Source organism: Protopterus annectens, chromosome 5.part0 (assembly GCF_019279795.1).
Source record: "Protopterus annectens isolate FY-2018-M chromosome 5.part0, PAN1.0, whole genome shotgun sequence".
In the NCBI taxonomy this organism is placed as follows: domain Eukaryota; kingdom Metazoa; phylum Chordata; order Ceratodontiformes; family Protopteridae; genus Protopterus; species Protopterus annectens.
In genome coordinates, this window is record NC_056735.1 from 1,754,842,714 (window position 1) to 1,754,862,200 (window position 19,487).

Sequence of the window (19,487 nt, forward strand, 5' to 3'; positions counted from 1 at the left end):
AAACCCGGGCAAACCCGCGAACAACTGTTTTAAAGTGCCATAATCACTCTGTATGCATCGGCCCTTGTTCTGCCTAGCAACAAAATAAACAACCTCTGCTAGGCTAGAGCCCATGATTATGCACACCATAGCCAGAGTGATGTACCTCTAAGCCATCTCAAATATACATAACCCTCCTGTATTCACAAACATAACATCCGGCCCAGTCATTCAACAATACAGAGAATGTATTCCAAAATGTAGATGTATGTGTATGTGAAAATATATTAATGTCTAAACAGATACAATATATATATATATATATATATATATATATATATATATATATATATATATATATATATATATATGTAAGCAGATATTTATATCTATATAGGTATATACAGACATACATCTGTAGATAAAGTGGGAACATAGCAGAAAAATATATGTCCGCATGCACCATTAATGAGGTTGACAGGCACAAAAAACATACGTCATGCACGAATAGGTATTATCCCCCTCACAGCCAAACATGTCTGCCCTGCAATACACTACCAACTGTTGCAGATCCCATAACCAGGACTTGACACAGCATGGGCACAAGATGTTAACAGTACTCCATCCCACCTGTATGATGTCAGGCTGGTATCAGTAACATATCATGCAGTACAGTCAGGCTCATAATGACTCCCATTTTGCAGTCATCTGTTACCTTTGCTAGTCAGAGTCCCGTACTGTTGGCCTGTACTTCAGAGATGTAGATGCCAAACAACAGTGGTCCCAGGACTGAACCCTGAGGTGCTCCACTTGTCACAGGTCTGGGGATGGATTTGGAGCCAGCTACACCTACAGTTTGGGTTCTGTCAGTAAATCATGTGGCAAACCATCGCGTGGCATAGGGATTTATGGCCGGATTAGTATGGTAATCTATGTTTCCAGACTGGGGTATGGTGTGGAAGTGCCTGTAGAGCCTGCTATCTATGCAGGTACATGTGTATTCCCACATAGGAGATGTAGCCCAGTGTTGAGGCAGTGTGCCTGTAGCCTGCACTGTGCTTTGTTACATGCCTAGCAACTTACTGTACTTATCCAGTGAGATGTCATGTCCAGATACTTCCCAGATGTACTGCTGTCTGGCCACCATAACAGTCATGTATGTCAGACAACGCAGTGGGATGCTGTTCAGATGTATGTCAGTAACTAGTGAATAGTATGTGGCCATGGTACCTCTGTACCAGTGGTTATTAAGTGTCAGGACAGCCAGGGGTGTATGAATGCATAACCTATGGGGGCAAATGTATACCAGTATATACATGTTTTACCCATCTACATGGCTGTTAACATTCACATTGACAGGCCTGGTCCACATGTCTTGCATGAAAGGGTTCTGTGTATACCCCTGGACTGACCTGAGTGTGTCAGACTGTCCACATATATTGGCCATATCGCAGCAGTAGTCCACAGGGGCGTTACTGTGCTAGCAGTAGTACTGTACTATGATGACCTTAGGATGTCTGTAAGTAGCCAATGGCACACATGTTAACAGCAGATGTGGCCTCCCACACACTATTTCTGTGAAGACATTCCCAATTACAGTAGCAATAGTCTACAAATATACCTGCACTACATACGTGACATCCCCTTGCACTGAGAGGTTGGGACTGTTGGGGCTGAGGTAGGGCTCCACTCCATGTGCAGGACATATGGTGAACATATATGTATATATAAGTATACATATATCCATATAGATATGTACACATATACATATCTTGCTTACTGTATGACAACAGTTTTACACACATGTGCCTGTGTCCCAGCCTCTGTCCTCCACCTACATACCGGTGCACATATGACATGCTGTCAGGGGTTGTATGTAGTGGGTTGTGTGTATGTCATGCTGTCATTCCTGCCATCATGCCACTACTGTTGTGTCCCTCAGACATACTGAGGGGTTGGGGCCATATATGTGTGGGTTTCACCTACACAATACATGTGTGCACTAATGCACTCCAGAGGCCAGTGTATGTAACAGTGGTATATGGCCCAGTATTAATGAGTGTAGGGGGGGGTGCACCATGACTAATCTAGGCTGTTACAACATGTGTGGGTATCTGGGATAAGCTGCCTTAAGGTATCTGGGTGTACTTTACCATGTGATCCACCTTGGGTAAATGCAGGCCTAGTGCCTCCTGCCGTACGGGATGTTCTGTTTGCCAGTGTGACTGTGATGGTGTCAGGTATGCCTTGTTATGTAACAGATACATCCCGTTGTGTCAACTGGGGTCTGTACTCCCTAGGGATTGTGTACAGAGTGTAGATAGAGGCTGCTGACCTATACATCTGCATTACGTACTGTTGATTGTCTGGTATGCTGTGGCCCAATCTGTCATTACTTATGTACTACTTGAAGGCCTTGGCCTGGACAGCAACATATGTCAACCATTCCAGACTACTGTCTTAGTATAACTGTTTCACAGTTGCATTACACTGTTCATATGGATGTCAGTGTATAAACAGCTATATGACTTGGCATATACAACTGTCATAGTACACAAATAAAGCTTTCACATTCATTTATGCACACCTGTGTGTGGTGTTATACCCTTTGATATCTCTGTGGGTATATGCTGCAGGCTATGAATATCATTTATATGGGTGGCTCATACAGTTTCCATTTGTTAAGGTGGTGACTGTAGGAATACTGGCTGCTCCATATTGTGTGCACGTACTACATATGTATATTACTGTAAAGATCTCTGTGTGTGTATGTGTAGTTACATATATATATATATATATATAGCTATATATATATATATATATATATATATATATATATATATATATATATATATATATATATATATATATATATATATATATATATATATATATATATATATATATATATATATATATATGTAGATATATATATATATATATATATATATATATGTATATATATGTATATATATATATATATATATATATATATATATATATATGTATATATACATATATACACCTGTATCAACATATATGTGTCTGTGTATATGTATCCTAGGGATGGCCATGTCGTGTCTGGTCCTGGTTATGGGATCTGCAACACTTGGTACTGTATTACAGGGGGGTCACGCTTGGCTGGGGGGTATACCTATTCGTAGCGGGTCTATATTAGATCAGTGAATGCTTAAAAAAGTGAATGCTGATTGATCGAACTTTTGTGAGCGAATGTTTAAAATGTCAAAGCAACAGAAACCTGAATTTTTTCCTAGGGAAAGAATTCGGTTGTCAGTTTCTGTTGCTTTGGTATTTTCAGTGCTGTGGTGGATAGTTATGGGTCAGATTCAAGTAAGTGTGCGATTGTGTGGATATGAGTGTTAGGGCAGGTTAGGTGAGTTAGGGTTAGGGTGCGGGTTAGGTATGTTTGCAATTGTGTGGACATGAGGGTTAGGGCGGGTTACGTGAGTTAGGGTGAGGGAGCGGGTGAGGTGAGTGTGCGATAGTGACAGACAAGGTTAGGGTTTGGGTTAAGGTAAGTGGATAATTAGTCGTGTGTGTATAGTTTAGTGTATGGTTAGGTGTCAGATTTTAGGTGTATGTGTGTGGATTGCTGTTTGTTTGGTGTGCTTGTGTTGTGTGCATGTGTTTTGGATCAGCGATTTTTTTCTCTAGGAAAAAATATCGCTGATCTGACAGTTCAAGATTGTAAGCTTTCACTTACATAAGTTTGATCAATCAGCGTTCACTTTTTTAAGCATTCGCTGATCTAATATAGACCCTTCATACCAGATGTATACTGTGTGGGGCCTCTCAACCCTATTAACATTGCATAAGGACATATATGTTCTGTTATTTCCCTATTATCTACATATGTATGTCCGTATATACCTATGTATGTGTGTATATATATATATATATATATATATATATATATATATATATATATATATATATATATTTATATATATATATATATATATATATATATATATATATATATATCTATATATATATATATATATATATATATATATATATATATATATATATATATATATATATATAAAACCTGCCGTATATGTTTAGACATGTAGATGTGGACATTTATATATCTATAGATGTAGGCATTTGCATGTGTATATGTTTATAAATATTTATATATATATATATATATATATATATATATATATATATATATATATATATACATATATGTATATGTTGTACCTGTTTAGACATTATTATATTCACTCACACACATACATCTACATGTTGGAATACATTCTCTGTACTGTTGAATCACTGGGCTGGATGATATGTTTGTGAATACATCAAGGATTTGTATATCTGAGATGACTTAGTGGGAAAGCACTTTGGCTGTGGTGTATAGGGTCCTGGGTTTGATACTAGCAGAGGCTGCTTATTTTGTTGCTGGGCAGAACATGGGATGTTGGCTACAGAGTGATTAAGGCACTTTTAAGCAGTTGTAAGTGGGTTTGCGTGAGTTTTCACGATGGTAAGCACTGCCAACCTTTGCTTATGTTTTCTTACAGTCAGTTAGCTTCAGATTTCCCATCCTGTGTAGGCATAGCTTACCCCCACACAAACCCACGCTAACCCGCTTACCGCTGCTTAAAAGTGCTTACTGACGCTTATCCCAGCGCTAATTCCTTTAAAAGAAAAGAAAAAGGGGTTGATAGGAAAGTGGTGAAAAACAGGGCACAAAGAGGGAAAGACAGTATTGAAAATAGCTAGGCATGTGCAGGAAGGGTATAGGAAAGGTCCATAGCTGCCCATTTCTTCTACAGCAACAGCTGTGCATATACACTATATTTGCAGGTACATTTGGACCCTCAAACCCCTGGGAGAGGGGTGAGGACAACATATATTCATTGTGATGCCAATTAGACCAGATTACATGTGTCCAGTGGATACGTGCGAAATGGTCAGCTATGTATGGGGCGAGATTTTTTTGTTGGAACAGATTGCATTTCTTTTTCTTTTTTTCAGGTGAGAGTGGGATGCTGGGGATGGGTAGTAGGTATATTTGGGGAGGAAGGTTAGGTAGGTTAACAGACAAGACACACAGGACACATACAGGGCCAGTATATGAGACATGTGGGGGGTAAAAAGGGGTGTTTGGAAGTTGTAAGCCCATGAGCCCCCAACTGAAAACAGTGGCGCTGAGGTCCCCACCCATGGGAAATCACCACTGCACCTTTATGGCCTGAAGGTGGCTGTGTAGGAGGGGCAGGATCACCATCTAATAGTGCCACTCGGCCCTCAAGCTGGCGTACCCTCTCTCGATACTCCAGATTGAGCTCCTTACGCACCACGGCCTGGACCTGTTGATGGATGACAGGTTCCCCTCCTTGCCTGCTCTGAGGGAGGTGAGCCCCATCCCCTGCAGCATTTCCACCCGAAGGTGGTGCAGGGCCCAAGGAGGAAGAGGTCCCAGGCTGGGCCCCAGATGTGCTAAGGTGGGACAGGTGGGTCTGCTTGGACCGGCCTTCCCAAACGAGCTGTGTTGTCATAGGTTTATGACAGATATGGGTTAGTAACAGTCAACAGCATTCAGGATTAGTTATAACAGCATTCATAGGTATTCCTATTAACCGGATACACCAGAATTAACACAGATGCAGAACAAGCAGATCACATGCATATATGGAGCAACAGTGGCCATTACAGGAGCATGCAGGTTTCATTGATGGCAACAGGCCACCAATATAGGTGTATTTTCACATGGCACATGTATAGAAACAAATGTGAATATTCATAAACCATTAGGACATATGTCCCAACAAAAGGTTGGAGTGTACACATACCAGTTGAGGAGTGTCATTGGGTTATTATGAACATATGGTAGGGGTGAGACAGAGAGTTCAATTAACAACTAATATATCCTTGTAGTTTTCATAACACTCTTAGTCACTGCAGTGGTCTTTCCCTTACATGTATTATTACACTACACAATGGCCTTATATTGTACACTGGTATGTTTATATGTTATTATATATGTGCCCTGTGTCTTACATACAGGCATGACAAGCTGCAGGTGTTAATGCAACATATGTTGAGAATTGCTGTCATACACTTTGGGTGAGGTGCTAGAATGACAGGTTTGTTTCCATATATAATCTCTGACTATGTACACATTTGAATATCAGTTATACGTGATTGACAGCTGCCTACAATTCTTGGAACATCACACTGGATTTTCAGGGGAACAGGGTACCAAGCTGGTGATAAGGGCCATTTATCTGGACATGCTGGACAGATTGGAACAGTTGTGGGGTATGAATATACATACAACTTTCAATTTGAACATTCTAGCAAATTCTTTACAGTTGGGTGTAACTATGAATACAGCTTTCTATCTTAACATTGTATCAAAATCTGTACAGTTGTGGGGTATGATTATGCATACAACTTAACTCCCAGGATTCAAACCCCTGCTGTGTGTGACAAAATATTATAGCTAACATCACAGTACACTGTGCTATCAGGGAATTGATGTACAGTTTTCGACTGTTTTCTATCTAAGTCTCCCTAACTTGTACAATATAACTGACCTCTTGGCACTTCCAACATTGTTATGCAGGACTTCATGCCCATTTTATCTGCAAACCACGGTGTGGGTGACACAGCTTAAGATACAACAGTACTATTTATAGTATGGAACAGATCGCCAACATATGAGAGAAGAGTAAACAGAAGCACTCCAGGTGTTATACCTATATTCACAGACTATTACACATTTATTTCTACTGGTACAACATTTTCTAAGGCTCTTATATTTATTTGTTATGACAGTACATGCAGACTGATTACTTACCTGCTTCGCAATGCAGCCTTTGCAGCCTAGCATCATGGACTTGCTGGTTGGCAGCCCGCTCATCTGCAGCTGTTAGAGAAATGCAGTGATATTTAGCCATACCTATCCATAGTATACACAAGCTAGGCAATTTTTTACTACTTAGTAGAATGAGTACTTACTCAGTCCTGGGGAACTTGGCATCTGCCAAGACTCCTGGATCCACTGTTCCAGTACACCCCCCCTCCACCACTTCAGGTCAGCATGGTAGTGCCTGACCTGCTCACCAGTCTGGGGGATACCTGTGGCACTGGTGAGGTCATGGGCGAGACTGTCCCGGGCCTCCGTTTTATACTGCGAACCCTGGTACTGACCCTGCAGTAGTCTCTGATCATGGTGTTTTACCAGGAGCCATACCATGAATTTTGACTCCTGGATGTCCCAGCGCTGCACTCTAAATCAAGTGCCTTCACCCACACCAGCCATTCTGCTTGCAGTAGGAAGCTACAACCAGTTATGAGAAGTATTCCCACCTGTGGGGTTTAAATACAGCCATTTTACCGCACTTTCCCATGATTAGGCAGTTTTGAAAAGGCTAAGCTATGGGCACAGCTGCTTACATAAAGTTGGCACTGCTTAAAGAGGCATACCACTAGGCAGATTGAATTGGCTCCGCTACACATTGATTACACTTCTTAACTTGTGCTGTGCTGTGGTTAGCATTACTTAATAGTTAATTAGCACTATATTTGCCATTTGGCAATGATTTATTCTTCATTACAGGTTATATATGTGTCTGGTATCCTTGATTCATGTGTACATACACTGTATGGGGACCTGGGGAATTATACATTTTATTACAATCACACCTCAGATCTTTGCTTGCTGCAGTACTACAGTTCACATATTTATGTTCTGTGACATGTTATCCAACATCACACTGTACATAGATTCAGTTCACATGTTTGGTTTGACTTTCCTGTGGTGAGGATTCGTTTGTTGATACCTCATTCCAATATATTCCTATGATGGCCCGGTGGTTAACTGCTATGACTGTAGTGTGCAAGTTCCTGAGTTTGAGCCTTGCAGATGCAGTTTATTTTTTGCTAGGCAAAACAAGGGTCATTGGATACAGTGTGATTAAGGTACTTTTGAGCAGTTGTAAGTGGGTTTGCATGGGGTAATCACTGCCTACACAGGTTAAGCAATTTAGAGGCTTCCTGGGTGTAGGACGCTGTAACCAGAAATTAGCAGTGCTTACCTTCGTGCAAACCCACACACACAGCCTTATAATCACTTACTGGTGCTGACATATGCTTACTACTGCTTCTTGCTGCTTAACCTGACTACTGCTTTATGCATAATGATACGGACACCTCACATGTGCATTTCCTGCAGTACTCTAGGTCATATATGTATATATATATATATATATATATATATATATATATATATATATATATATATATACATATATATATATATATATATATATATATATATATATATATATAAATATATGTTCCTTCGTGTCAGCTGTACTCCATTTCATATATATATGTTATTCCATGGGTTATACAACATACATATTACTCATACCGTGCTTTGCCATGGGAAATGGTACGTCTCAGTTAACTTCCTGTACCCCTCTCCTTTCTTGCTTACATTCATGGGGTGGTCCCATTAGAACAGGTCCATCAAACACCAGCATACCTCAGCCCATAATGTCTTACCCATCATTCCCTCCACCACCTCCCTTCCTCCTCCACATCAATCATCCTTCCTACAGGTTCCATCCGAATCTCAACACACCACTACACATTGCCCACTCTCCACTTCTCAGGACCCATCATGTACGTTGTCTCACCCCATGGATCTTCAGGGTTCCCACACATTCAGTCCGCAAACATGCATATCCTTCTTTGCTTACTTGTAAGGCATGGTATGTTACCCCGAGGACTCTTTTAGCAGAAATTTTGGGGTTGCCCCACTAGGGACGAACATGCATTTGTTTAAGATTAGACTTTGCTGGTTGACACTGTTTCTCCCACTTGTAGTATCCTGCCAGTAGTCTGGGTAGCAGTGCTGTGCAATGCTTAGCAGTGCTTAATATTCAATTTGCACGTTATTTTCTTTTGGCATTGATGTCTTCTTCATTACATGTTATATATGTGTCTTGTATCCTTCATATATGTGTACGTATGCTGTATGAGGTCCTGGGAACTTCAACACTTTATTGCAATCACACCTCACATCAGGCCTTACTACAGTACTCCAGTTCACATATTTATGTTATGTAGCAGGTTATACCACTTCACACTGTACATGGATTCAGTTCATAATTTTGGTTTGATTTTCCTGTGGTGAGAATTGGTTTGCTGATGCCTCATGCACTTCTATTTCTATTTTGGCTTAGTGGTTAACTACTGTGACTATAGTGTACAGGGTCCTGAGTTTGAGCCTTGCAGAAGCAGTTTATTTTCTTGCTGGGCAGAACATGGGCCATTGTATCCAAAGTGATTAAGGCACTTTAAAGCAGTTGTGAGTGGGTTTGCGCGGGTCTGCGCGAAGGTAAGCACTGCTAACCTCTGGTTACAATTTCTTACACTCAGCTTCTATGTTGCTTAATCTGTGTAGGCAATGCTTACCCCTGTGCAAACACACTTAAACACGCTTACTACTGCTTATTTTTGCTTAACCCTGCTTCCTAGTGCCTTATTTATTATGACATTGACACTTCACATTTGCATTTAATGCAGTACTCCAGTTCACATTTAAATGTTATTATGTAGGTTATACAACAAAAAGGTGTAATAATATGTTCATATACAGATTTCACATGGAAAATGATATGTGCTGCAGTGGGACTCAAAGGGGAATGCCTGTTCATTAGGCTGATGCTTTTACCACTACACTATTGCTGTGCTGCTTAATTTGCATATATATTCCTTATCCTCTTCAGCCTTTTCAGCTGCTTTAACCGTAGCTAAGTGATGGGCAAACCCACGCTCCTAGGGTTAGCTGTACTCGGGGTTTTAGAAAAAATAAATAATAGGGTTTCTTTGTTTTATTTGACTGTACTGTTGCTGTTGAATACATGGGGACTGTTGGTGGGGATATACAGACACTTGTGAGCAGTCTCGCTCGTTTATTTACCCATTCTTGTGTTCTACTTTGCAGGGGGTGTGTTTATTCTGAGAGCTCTGGTCTAAGACACACCCCCTGCACTCATCCACGCTCCGTGTAGCATTAGGAGTTCAGGCAGCGCGCCTTCATTAATATGCATGGCGTGCTGCCATCCTCCTCTTAAACTGCCACTTCTGTGCAGGACTAGATTAGTCCTGCATGAAAGTTTAGTAAAGCTGGGGGATATTGCAAGTATTTTTGCAGGGGGGCAAGATTCCTTGTACCCAACCAAAAAGACTACACCACCGACTTGTGATAAAACAGAACCAGAACCAGAAATCACACTGGCCATGAAATCTAACAGCAGGAAGAAAACACCAACATGGAAGTAGCGTAACCAAAACTTTAATCAGCACTTTCATCTGAAAACACACTTAAACTGACTTCATCAGAATAACAGTACTACCAGCCAACTAAGATTATATACTGAAATAAACCAATCAGAAAACATCTTCTATTAATCAATTAACACTTAATAACACATTTGATCCAATAAAAGATATATAATAATAAAAATATATGGATACATAAATATTTAACCACATATTTAAAAATATATTAACAACCTAAGCAAAGTAAGGATAAAAGTTTAGTTTGTAATTTAGACATGATGTTGGACAGTTATAATATTCGTTCAGTCATACAGAATAATTGGAAAATTTTGGAAGGCAATGAAGATTTAATTAAGGCTATAGGAAACGTACCCGAGTTTGTAGATACTAACAGGGTTAGTATGAAAACATTACTATTTAACAATGGTACTAAGATTTTGGATAACGTTATTGGCAGTAAAAGTAAAGGGATATTCAGATGTGGTGACTGTAATGTATGTCGTTATATGCTGGAAGGACCTGTTATAGTTTTAGAATCTGTGGCTTACACCATAGAAGTACCTGGTAGGTTTAATTGTAAGACAAAGTGAGTAGTCTATGTGAGTGTGTGCTCTGGGTGCCATGCCTTTTATGTAGGGATGAGTACCATAACACTAAGAGATAGGATTAAATAACATTTATATAGTACTAAAAGGAAGGATGATAAAAATGCCCTTTACAAGCATACTATAAATTGTGAAAAATATATAAAAAAGTTCAGTTCACAATTTTAGAACATTGCTTGGTAGATAGTAGAGGAGGTGATTTTAAAAAGTATATAGAAGAAATGGAGAAATTATGGCAAATTAGAATGGAAGCTGACAGATTCAAAGAACTCAATGACATGATTAATATAAATGTTTTTTAAGGGATATAAGATTATTTATTAGAAAATAAGAAAAGTTTTGGAATAGTATAACATATTTTAAAATATGTGGGTAAATATTTATGTATGCATATATTTTTATTGCATATTTTTTATTGGATCAAATGTGCTATTAAGTGTTAATTGATTAATAGAATATGTTTTCTGATTGGTTTATTTCTGGTAGTACTGTTATTCTGATGAAGTCTGTTTTAAGTGTGTTTTCAGATGAAAGTGTTGATTGAAGTTTTAGTTACGCTAATTCTGTGTTGGAGTTTCCTTCCTCCTGTTGGATTTCTTGTACTGAATGTAGCCCCACAAGTCTACATATACTAACTCTGAAGTTGCATGACAGTGGGGATAAGCTGAAATTTCCTTATCCTCACTGCTATGCATTTTCACTGTACCAGGTTACACCACTCCATTGAATAGAATGATTTATGTAATTTTTCCAGTGTATTAAATAAAAATGTATTTCCAGTCAATGACCTAAATGGCTACTTATTCTTTTTTCCTCATCAGTTCACAGTTTCATGTGATGTGGCAAGATCCAGGAAAGAAATACAATAAAAGAATATAAAGCACATTTGTTGAATCAGTATTTTTTTAAATGTATTATATTGAAGGACAAGCATAGAGGAAAAGGAAAATAAGGAGGTCATAAAAAGTGTCATGAAGCAATATTTGTGAAGGAAAATGTATTTATGTGTTAGAAATAAAAAAGAAAAATGTGGATGGTAAAATAAACATCTGGCAGAGAATGATGATTTATATTTTGATTAAGTAAGTAATTCGGGTCTACTTTATTTAAACAAAAATGTGTTACATTGAACACCACTCCATCGACACATATACACTGAACCGCGAAATAATTGAATGCACAAAACCGTGAAACTCAAAATACCAAATTGTCATACTTGGCCAACCCCACTGCCCGAAACATACTACCCACCCAAACAAAATAAATAAACCACAAACATACACCAACCAAAACCCTACTTCTAACCCTACACTAAACCCCACATACACCACTATCTATGCACTATCCTTAACCCCTCCCTAACCCTAAGGTCCGTAACTAACGCACACTTACCCTACGGAGCTATACCCAAACAAAATAAATAAACCACACACATGCACTAACCAAACCCCTACCTCAAACCCTACATTAAACGTTAAATACATTACCCATCTTACATTACCTATCTATGCACTTACCTTAACCCGCACCCTAATCCTAACCCTAATGTTCGTAATTATCGCACACTTACCTTACAGATTTGTAGCTCAGACGGGCCAACCAAAACACTTTGACATTTCGAATTTTGTGGTCCAATGTATTCGCTGGATTCACGGTTCGCTGATTATGTGTCGACGAATTCGCATTCAACGTAGCGCGGTTTCAGTAGAATAAAGTAGACCCAAGTAATTCATATGTGTAAAAATGGTTTATAGTCAAAATGTTGAACATAGGTTCTGTGAACAAGGGAATGTCAAACAGCAGATGTCCGAGTCCCATGTTGCTGAATGTTAAATGATCAATAGTTCATATCAGTGAATGCCACTGTGTATTCGCTGATATGAGCTTGAAGTAATGAATAGAGATTGGGTTACAGTGTGGATTGGTTCATTCATCCTTTTCCTCAGTGTAGTGTAATCTTGGAGGTGGAATATATAGTTAGCAGAGGGTTGGGGGTGCAGTCCTTCATGGAAGGGGTTCAGGGGGCTTGCCCCCTGCAAAAATGTGATGTGAAGTGTAGCAGTGACACTTACCTTAGCTCTTATACAGACATCATGTTCAGTATTCAGCAAAAATGTTGAATCTGCTGAATTCATTCATCAGATTTATCATTCTCACCTAATTAATATGCAGGGATTCGACCTTACCATTCAATATTCCGAACAATATATTTTTCAATTTTCAACATTTTGATAGTAAACCTGTAACGATGCATATGTTCCTGTTATGGCTTAAAATTGTTCACTGCATCTCTGTATAAAGAAAATCAAACCATACACTTCATATAATAGACTGCTGGCATCATTGGAATTTATAAAATGAAAATTCACTGGCACTGAAGGAATTCTTTAATGACTGTAATGCCATTTATAATAAATATTGTCACAAAAGTTTAGTCTTTAACACATTTGAAGTGGTAAATGAACACCCCATGCTTCTGCAATTTCATCATATTCTAAGAGGTGCAATGCAAGCCAGCAACTGTTTGAATTCTTCTGCTAATGACAGCGATACATACAATTTTTAATTATCTTGAAATATGCCACACATTTGCTGAATCTCATATTTTATAAACTGCATATTATTGTAACTGAAATTAATGACTGGTAATATTGCAAACCGCTGGAATGCTGACTATTTCCTACATGACTAATTCAGCCCCACCTATTCTCATATCTCCTGCTGTAAAGTACATGATTTCTTAAAAAGAATGCCTATGCCAATTAGAAGGCAGTTTTACTAGCACAACTTGCTGAAGGCCAAACTAGATAGTAACAAAGCTACTTATTATTTCACTGATTATGTTTTTTTTATATGAAATCTTTTGACTATCTTTCAATATATTTTACTCATTGTCTTACCTGCGTACAGCTAATATATGTATACACAAGAAGTTGTAAAGTCTTCCATTTTATCTTAAAACTGCATTATTTTTCAGAGTTATAAACTCTCCTACAAATTCACACATATAACTGTAATATAAGTTCAAAGTCTAATTATTTTATTAAATATCTTTTTTCTAAGCAAACCAAAAGAAGAACCATGGGCATGCTATTTGCTACTACCCACACTGAATTGTTCATAATGGTCCAATTTAGTTTTATAATAATGTCTGCCCCCATTGGTGAGCAAAAGGTCTACTGTGTAAAGACCGCAGTTCCGCCTATCAAGCACTTTGCATGGTGTATCCCTATACATCCAAATTATGGTCCCATGTAGGAATAGGCCATGAATACATCCTGATGATGATAATTAAATAAATAACAGTTCTACAGGACCAGTTTTAGTCATGTGTCTGCCATTTCTAATCATGTATTTTATGGGGCTACCTAAGTAGGTCCAGTAAACCAAATCAGAAAGATATGTTGCGGTGTACTCCCCACAGTTCTTTGTTTATGAGAGCCTATATTGTATTGCAAAACTAGAAGTGGGAAATAGGTTATCATATTGTCGCTCATCTAGTCACGATGTAATAAGACGAGTCTTTGTGGGCTTTATTCAAGCAGCTTTATTATTTACAAACACATCACAACTGAAGCTTATTAACTTTAACTTAGGTAACTTATATACAAACTAGATGCATTCATTCTTACATGCTCACCCTCTGGCTGCACTTTCAAAATGGCACTGAGTATAGCATGTGCTTCTATTTATATATGCATGTTCAGTACTTGATATGCTTCTTAAAGATACAGCATACACAATCTGTTCTACATCCTCCCTCTTTGAGAAATAGATCATGCAATGCTGAGAATATCAGCTGACATGCAAACAATACAAATAGTTCTTTAGGTTCATAGGTTCATAGGTAGGTACTAGGCTATCGACCCAAGGGCCTACATAAGCCTAGCCAACAAGGTACCCTGGCTTATGCCACCCAAGAAAGTTATTTTCCTGTGTCACTGTCAAGCAGAGACACAAAAGTGATCCCCAGGGTGTATTTCCTAGTTTCCATCCACTCATCAAGATTTTTCTTGAAGAGTGCTAATGAAGAACTTTGCTTGACATAGATGGGTAGCCTGTTCCAGAGTATGGGAAGTCTCTGGGACAGGAATCTATCCCTCCAGCATGTCCTGTTTATTGTGGTGACAAGGTTTAGGTCCCTAGAGTATGTAGCTCGGAGGGACTGGGATTTCTTTAGGTGTAGCATGTCCAACAGTTCTGGGTTTGATATAGCTTTATATGTTAGGCAGAGATCACCTCGGAGTAGGTGATATGCTATGTAGTAAAGCTGGAGTTTTTTGAAGCGGTCAGTGTAGGGCATTTGTTTGAGGCCAGTAATCCTCTTTGTGAGGTACTTCTATGGCCTTTCCAGCTGCTGTAGAAGTCTTGTGAGGTACATTCTAAAAGGGGCATTGTACTCTATAATGGGTCTAATGAGTGTCAAGTAGAGGGGAACAATGACCTCTTTTTTTCCTGGATGAGAACCCTTTTATGATGAGGTGTGCCACGTAGAAGTACTTCCTGACTACTGTGGCGATGTGACTATCAGAGGAGAGACTACTGTCCACCTGGGTCCCAAGGTCTCTTATCACACATTTGGTGTTAAGTAGATTGCTGCCTATGTGGTAGTTCATGGGTACAGAATTTTTACCAAAGGGGATGACACTGCACTTTTTGACATTCAGCTTGAGGCCGTGGCTCTGACAACAGGCATCTGTCTCAGCGAGGCCCTTCTGTAGGATGGCCACATCATTTGGGGACTTGACTATGGCTCCTAGTTTGCAGCCATCTGTGAACTTCATTAGCCAGAGGCCTTCTGTGTTAGCCTGTACTTCAGAGAAGTGGATATAAAACAGGAAAGGTCCCAGGACAGAACCATGTGGTACTCTACTTGTTACTGCTTTGAGGTCAGATTTGGAGTCTGCAACTTTTACAGTGTGGGTTCTGTCAGTGAGCCAGATGGCAACCCAACTTGTGAAGTATGGATTTATACCTAGTTTAGTGAGTTTAGCTATAATTCCAGAATGGGGCATGGTGTCGAAAGCATTGGCAAGATCAAGATAGGCTGTGTGAACCACCTTACCCTCATCTACAGCTTTGGTGACTGCCTCAATGAAGTCGATCAGGTTCAGGAGGCCTGATCTGCCTTAAACAAACCTGAACTGGGTAGGACCCAGAGTTTGGAGGTTACCAATGTCTTTGTTTATGAGTTCCATGATCATACATTCCATGGCCTTGCAGACCAGGCTCATCAGGCTAATAGGTCGATAGTTCCCAGGATCAGTGGTGGCTCCCCCTTTGTGGAGTGGGATAACTGTTGCTGTGCACCATTTAGTGGGCACATAGCCTGATGTGAGGCTATTATTGAACATGGAGCTTAAGTGGGGAGCCAGTTCATTCTGAAATTCATGTAAAACGCAGCCTGAGATGTTCTCCAGTCCCATGGATGCTGTGTTTTTTGCTTTAGAGAGTGCAGCTTTTACCTGTGTAGTTGTGATTACAGGGACTCTGCATTCTTCCTGTATAGATATGGGCCCTTTAGGGGTGGGGTGGGGTAAAGTTAGCACTGAACCTATCTGCCAGTATGTTGGCAATATCAGCTGGTTCTGTAAATTTCGTGCAGTTGTGCTGTAACAAAGAGCAGATCTGGGTGTTGCCATTGAGATTCTTGACATAGCTATAGAATGCTTTGTGGTTGTCTTTAGAATTAGTGGCAATTTTGTTTTTGTAGCTAGCTTTGGAGGATCATATAAGGGATCTCAGCTTCTTACTGTGGCTGACCAGGGAGCTCCTCCACTCATGGGATTTTACTCTCTTTTGCAACAGTTTTTTCCTTCTGTTGTACAGTTTGTTTATGGCAGGGGACCGCCAGATTGGCTTCCTTTTTTGGAGGATAGCGTCTTGGTTCTTTTTGAGATAGCACGATCCATGCACTTGTGTAAGTGCTTATAGAGTGCATCTGTGTAGGATTCAGCAGTTGTAACTGTATTGTCCATCTGCATGGGTGTCATGAAGTTCACCACTTCTGTCTTAAGATGCATGAAGTTGGCTTTGGAGAAATTTTTTACTGTGATTTCCTTAATTGGGGGTGGGGGTGGGATGTGGATATCAAAGGTGATTAGCTTATGGTCGGATCGGCCCATCGAGGAGTTAACTTCAGGTGTGGAACACCGGTCACTCATGTTGGTAATGACCAGGTCTAGGATATTGTTGCCCCTAGTGGGGGTGTGGATAAGTTGATCCAGGGCATTGCAGTTTATGAATTCCAGAAAGCGTTGAGCAAAGGAGTTGGTACACGAGTAGTTTTCCCAGTTAATGGAGGGGTAGTTGAAGTCGCCCATTATTAGGGTGTTTGGTTGAACCCTAATATTTTCCAGTACATCAAGAAAAGAGGAGTGGGAATCCTGGGGCATGGTGGGAGATCTGTAGCAAGCTACAATTTGGATTGCAGTTTTGGCCAGAGTTAGTTGCACTTGGATAACCTTGGATGCATTATGCTGAGCAACTAGCCTGGAGGTGTGGATATCCTTAATGAATATGGACACACCTCAGCCTTTGGTGTTTTGGTCCAGGTTGCATGGCCAAAAAGTGTGGTATGAGTTATAGCCTGGTAGTGCAGTGATGCTCTCTGAAGCCTTGAACCAGGTCTCAGTCACTGCACAGATATCAATGTTCTTCATTTTAAGGAGTGCCTCGAGTGAGTGCATTTTGAGATTTAGACTTCTAGCATTGAGTAGTATTACCCTCAGTTTTTGCTTGCCTGTTCCTGTTACGGTGGTGAATTTGTTATTTGAACCTTGATTAAAAAAGGCACTATAGGGGCAGCAAGAAACTTAGCCAGTATTCGGAATCCCAGGGGTGACAGGTGCAGTCCATCTGTGGCAAAGCATTGGGGTCTGTCGACCATGTCATCCCAAGCAGACAGATACTGGATCTCCTTAGAATGACACCAGAAGCTTAGCCAATTGTTGAGATTATCATTTTGTCCTTGTATTGTGGTATCATTCTGGGTGATGACAGAATGCTTCTCAGGGCTAGGGTCATACCTGCCTGGGCTACAAGATCGGAGAGCTCTTCCATGTCTCTTTTCATGTAGTCCAGGGAGGTACATCTCAGGTCATTCACACCAACATGGACAATGACAGAGTCATATTTGTACTTGTTGTGGAGTGAGCTGAGTGCATGGGTTATGTGGCGGATCCTGGCACCTGACAGGCAGCTTACAGTAACCTTCTCCTTGTTTAGTCTGGTGAGTGGGACATCAGTGTGCCTGACTATAGAGTCACCTATGACTAGTGTGTTGGATACATTGCTTTGCCTTATTGGCTGTGATTGAGTGGCACACTGAGTCTGTGGGCTATGTGTCATTTAGGTTGTGTTGAGGATGGAGGTTGCTTGCGTTTCTGCTTTGGAGGTCTCTGTTGCTTAGACAGATTATTATTGAGAGCCTCCGTGAATGTTTTTGTGTTACTATGTGTGGATTTTGGTGGTGTAGATTTAGTGAGACTATGTGATGAGTGTGGTGTGGTGCAAATGTTTACCTTCTCCTCATGACTGTCAAGTTCAGTCTTGGTTGGAGAGAGCTTTACCTCCAGTTTGGCTAGATAAGTGCATCTCTCACAGGTTGTAGTGTTGGGTGGTAGGAGGAGAGGGTTGTCTGTGTACATGAGGCAATTTCTACATTGCCTCAAGATGCCCAGATTCATCAGATAGACAGGAGAGAACACTGGGAGCTGACCCTTGGACATGCCTGAATAAAAAAACATTTTCCTGTAGATAAGTGAGGAAAGTGAGTACAAGAGCTGTTTTTTCTCTAAGCAAGTGAGAAAAGTAAGTACAAAAACTAAACCTTAAAACAAAAACAAAACCAAGCGGAAACAAACTGGTAAAATGGCACGGACTGTTTATTACTGCAAGCGCTTTCGGCTGAAATAATACTCATCCTTCATCAGACAATGTACGTAACACTCAGCAGCACTTATATATAACAACTCAAGTTAAAACACATAAATCAATTAGCCTATCAAAGAACGAAATCAATTAAGACTTATAAAACATTAATATTCAAGCTTCAAAGGGCAAAGGCTGAGTATTATTTCAGCCGAAAGCGCTTACAGTAATAAACAGTCCGTGCTGTTTTACCAGTTTGTTTCCGCTTGATTTTGTTTTTGTTTTAAGTACAAAAACTGTTTTCCTCCAGGTACTGAGGAAGGTTGAATGCTATAGTAATTAGTAGCTTATTTAGTGCTTACAAGTTCTGAACAAGTGCTGAGCATGAATAAGTAAATTTAAGTGCTAAAACTAAGAATCTGTATCTGCACTAGATGAGTTATAGGACAGAAACAAGTGCAAATGCAGGCTTTCAAATCAGAAAGTTGAGAGAGATGGAAGAGATTGCCCAAACGGCCAATAACTACAATTTCTGGGCCAGAACCACTCCTTATGTGGTAGACAGGTTAGGCTACCTATTGCTTACCACTCCCACTGATAAGCTAGAAGGCTTCCTTCCAACACAGAAAGGCTTGGGGGGGCTCAGAAGCTAACATACAGTCATGGGTACAGCAAATCTGTATCTGGAACACT